The sequence below is a fragment of the Artemia franciscana genome, chromosome 6 (assembly GCF_032884065.1).
Source record: "Artemia franciscana chromosome 6, ASM3288406v1, whole genome shotgun sequence".
Lineage (NCBI taxonomy): Eukaryota > Metazoa > Arthropoda > Branchiopoda > Anostraca > Artemiidae > Artemia > Artemia franciscana.
Genome location: NC_088868.1, coordinates 28628431 through 28633679, shown reverse-complemented (window position 1 = coordinate 28633679; position 5249 = coordinate 28628431).

Below are 5249 nucleotides of genomic sequence, written 5' to 3'. Positions count from 1 at the left end.
TAAATTAAAAAATTAAGAAATGGCTTATTAATTAGTTAATAAATTGAAAATAATTGTGTTAATAAATGAAAATTTGGTAAAAATTTGGCCTGGAAATTCTGTGGCAGACAGGGGGGAACTAATTCAGATTTAGCCATGAGCGCGAGAGATAACACAACCGCCACCATTCGTTATTGTCCCCTATTCAGATATTCTAAAATATCAAGAATATAATCCCCTTCCCCTCTTTCGATATTTGTTTCCTTTTTGTACCAATTAAGCTGAATGCTACTTGTCTCAGCAGTGACACTAGGTAGTGTAAATGACGAGCTGCACGCAAAAATTCTCTGACCCTCTCGTGCAATTATATTTTGGAACTACATAAAGCAGAATTCGTTTTCAAAAATATTTTGAGAGAAAATTCTGAACCAATTTCAATATCCAATTGACCCGGGAGAAAAACTGACGGGGAGAAAAAGTTCTAAAATACAGATCATCAGTTATAAGTTACATAAAAATGAACCAACTTGTGTTACTAATTTTTATTTTGTCAAATTACTTACTGGATTACTCTTCAGTCTCTAGGTATTTTTTCCCAGTCCCCCCCCCCTTCCAAAAGCTATTCGGTACTTGTGTATTATTCAAAACACACTCAATAAGTGAAGTTAGGTTCTTTCGTGAAACAAACTACGGTACAGGTATATTTTAATTAAACATTTTATAGATGGAGGTGGTTAGGTTAGATTAAGTTAGGTATTTGATATAATGCACCTCACCTCCCCTAATTTGCAAATATATAGCCCAAACCTTTGATAAAGCTAAAGAAATAAAACAAAATATGATAAAAATATAATACTTTATTAGGAAATTTTTAAAATTACAACTTAGAATTCCAACCTAACCTAACCTTTTGTCTTTGAGTTTTGTCTGTGTGGCTATGAAACCAGATTTTCTCATAAAATGTACCTGCATCGTAGTTTGTTTCAGGAAAGAACCTAACTTTACTTATTGAGTGTGTTCTGAATAACACACAAGTACCAGCTATTCTTCCCAGTTGATTCCAATATTACGATTTGGAAAGTCTAATCCAATTGAAAACAAAGTTCAGGTTTGCTGTCAAAATAATGTACTCAATATAAACCCTAAATCTAAGCAATTGGGTCTGATCCAGACATGGTTTTAGGGGGGGGAGTACAGGGGAGGCACTTGCCTCGGGCATAGAATTTTAGGGGTATTTAGTTTCAAATAAATAATTTAACGGTTTTAATCATATCTAATCTTTGAAACTTTATTTTTATTAATGTAAAGTAGTGGGCGCATTTGGTAGTAAGTATAAGCAAATTGTGAATTTTTTTATAATATTTTGTATTCCAGCCTGTTCCTGTTTTATAAGATGTCGTCTTGTAATAAGAAGGAAGGCGGTGCTGTGGGAAGAAAACAACATTGTTAATGAATGAAAATTTTGTTAAAATTGTTCAAATTCTGTCAAATTTCTGAAAATTTTGGGAGACAGGTGTAATGAAGACTATGCCCTAGATGCCCGAGAAGCCAGTTCGGCCACTGGTCTGATCTGAAAGCGCGCTTTGAAGTCTTAGGGGTAGATTTAGCTTGAAAATTAAACTCAAAACCAAAATATATCTGTAGAGTTTCATAAGAACTTAGGAATTCAAAATTCTTAATTTATTTTTCTTTTTCCAAAGTGAAACGCGGATTGGCTATATGGAAATTCTGTTGTTCTTCTCCTCTAAATAACAAGTATGTCCTGCCCACACACACAAACAAACGCCGCAATCACTTAAAATGGCGTTCTTATTTGTTTACAATATTCTAAGGTCTTTGAATATACAGTGGGTGCAAAATTAATGCTTACTTGTAATGCGAGGAGCTTCTGTAATTACACCGATGATATCTTTCTGTTGCCGAAGTGATATACTCTTGAAGTTGATAAATGTTGTTTGGTGATGCAGTGCACGCAAACCAATGACATTAGTCAGATAAGTTTGCTTTAACCTTTTCAAGGTCGATTTTACGAAAACATCAGAGAAAAAATTGTTTGCGTTCTTTTCGTTCATCAGAGAGAGCCAATATGATTTAGATTTCTTGCTGAATATTAATATGTACAAATGCCGTGCAAATATTGTGTAGGACATTTTTCAGTTTTCAAATGTATATACATGTTTTCTTGTCTTTTGTATTTTAAATGTTGAACTGTAGAATTACACTTCAACAAATATTAGTCTAGACTTATATTTGATAGTATAGACTTATATGTTTTACAAGTCTAATCCCAACTTTACAAATAAATTTATATGAGTAGGCATTATATATTACAAACTATAGACTGGTCAGATAAACAAAAAGTCAGAGTCATAAGTCAAAGTTGGCATTTTATAGATTTATAAGTCAGAGCTTTAACTCATTAGTATACATAGAAGTCTATCAAACAGTTCGTGGTAGACGTGGTAGTAAACGAAACTCTAAAAAACGGAATTTTGATGCTAAAAGATACATCAAAAGAATCGAATTTTCATGCTGATTTTAAATATATGAGTTTCATCAAATTTAATCTTTGTCATCAAAACTTACGAACCTGAGAAAATTTGCCTTATTTTGGAAAATAGGGGGAAACACCCCATAAAAGTCAAAGAATCTTAACGAAAATTACACCATCGCATTCAGCGTATCAGAGAAACATATAGCATAAATTTCAAGCTCCTTTCTACAAAAATGTGGAATTTCGTATTTTTTGCCAGAAGACAGATCACGGGTGCGTTTTTATTTGTTTTTTGATTTTTTTTTTCTTTTCCCGAGGGGTCATCGTATCGATTAAGTGGTCCTAGAATGTCGCAAGTAGGCTCATTCTAACGGAACTAAAAAGTTCTAGTGCCCTTTTTAAGTGACCGAAAAAATTGGAGGGCACCTAGGCCCCCTCCCACGCTCTTTTTTCCCAAAGTCAACGGATCAAAATTTTGAGATAGCCGTTTTGTTCCGCATAGTCGAAAACCATGATAACTATGTCTTTGGGATGCCTCACTCCCCCGCAGTCCCTGGTGGAGGGGCTGCAAGTTACAAACTTTGTCCGTGTTTACATACAGTGATGGTTATTGGGAAGTATACAGACGTTTTCATGGGATTTTTTTGGTTTGGGGGTGGGATTGAGGGGAGGGGGCTATGTGGGAGGATCTTTCCTTCCGTTAAAAATTAAAAGTTATAGTTGCCTTTTTAAGTAACCGAAAAATTGGAGGGCAACTAGGCCTCCTTCCCCACCGCTTATTTCTCAAAATCGTTTGATCAAAACTAAGAGAAAGCCATTTAGCCAAAAAACAGAATTAATATGCAAATTTCATTAATAATTTATGTGCGGAGAGCCAAAATCAAAAATGCATTAATTCAAAAACGTTCAGAGATTAAATAAAAAAAACTAGTTTTTTTAACTGAAAGTAAGGAGCGATATTAAAACTTAAAACGAACAGAAATTACTCCGTATATGAAATGGGTTGTCCACTCCACAATCCCTCGCTCTTTACGCTAAAGTTTGACTCTTTGCCACAATTCTACTTTTTGAAACAATTAAAAACTTTAGCGTAAAGAGCGAGACGTTGAGGAGGGGACAACCCATTTCATATACGGAGTAATTTTTGTTCGGTTTAAGTTTTAATATCGCTCCTTACTTTCAGTTAAAAAAAACTAGTTTTCTTATTTAATATAAGTATGCATTATCAGTTACAAAATATAGACTGCTCAGATAGATAAAAAGTCGAAGTCTGAATTAAAAGTATGCATTACCTAGACTTATAAGTCTTTATTTAAATTCGGAGTAATTTCTGTTCGTTTTAAGTTTTAATATTGCTCCTTAATTTCAGTTAAAAAAAAACTAGTTTTCTTATTTAATATAAGCAGGCATTATCAGTTACGAAATATAGACTGCTCAGATAGATAAAATGTCGAAGTCTGAATTAAAAGTATGCATTATCTAGACTTATAAGTCTTTATATAAACTCATAAGTCTACATAAAAGTTTAAGTAAGTAGGCATTATAAGTCGCGAAAAAATACACAGGTCAGGTAGGTAAGACGTTAAATTATAACAAATAAGGCCCTTTGAATTGGTACAACCAAGTTGTCAGAGCCTGTTCTTTTTTCCTCGGATTAGTACGAAGTAATTTTCATAGAGAACTGCTGACAAATTAAGTCTTGTTGTTCCTAACAAGGGAAACGCAATCCCCGCGTTTCGATTTTCAGTTAATTGCTGGTCCCAGGATGTGAGGGTATTAACAAAATTTCGAGAACAGAAAAGCTAGGAAACTATTCGAGTGTAAATACTAAAACTATTAGCAGAACTAATACTATAGCAGAACTATAGCAGAACTAATACTATAGCAGAACTATAGCAGAGAAAATATTTGTTCCAGAGATTACATAATTATTAAAAGCTCACTGAGAAACTCCGTATATAATTAGTTTTTAAAATAAAGAACCTCATATTCTGTTGTCAAATTTCATAATATGAAACGCTATTATTACCACTACTACTATCTGAACACTAAGTTTCCTTGATACTGAGGAAATGACATAGGAAAATCTCTACCTAAATAATCAGTAAGTGTCTGTAACTCCTAACCAGTTACTAACCTGTATACAATCATGTGCCTTTGAGTGATGGATATGTGAAGTGAGTATTAATCCATTGTTCAATTAGAGTCAACTGGTTTCTGATTCTCAAAGAGAATATACATTCTCTTATGCCTGTCACCTGACCTATTCTTCTGTTAGGTGCTTTATTATCCTCTAAAATATGAAAAGAGTATTCAATCTTTTTTTCCCTATATAAAGCTGCTTATTGAGCAGAGAGGTCTCCGGTCGATCGATAGGAATTTTAACAAGAAGGGAATCAAACTTTCGATCTGGGAAATTCTAGTTCGTTCCTTACTTCAATAGAACTAATTCGTTCAAGTAATTTTAAGAACTAATCAAAGAAACACTTGTAACACTATTCTCATCGTACGTTCTCTAACATCTCATGAACACCTAGACCCATGGGTGTATCCACAACTTTGTTCGGGGGGGGGGGGGGGTTCGAAGCGTGGAAGGCTTACAAAAAAACTCATAAAACGCATCAAAAATTTTATTCAAATTTACCTTTGTTAGGTTGTTAGGCCAAAGAGCAGGACACAAATTTCAGGGGGGGGGGGTTCAAACCCGGTAAAACCCGCCCCCTGGATACGGCCTTGTCCCTAGAGGTTTTTGAAGCTATCAAAAACGGTAAAATAA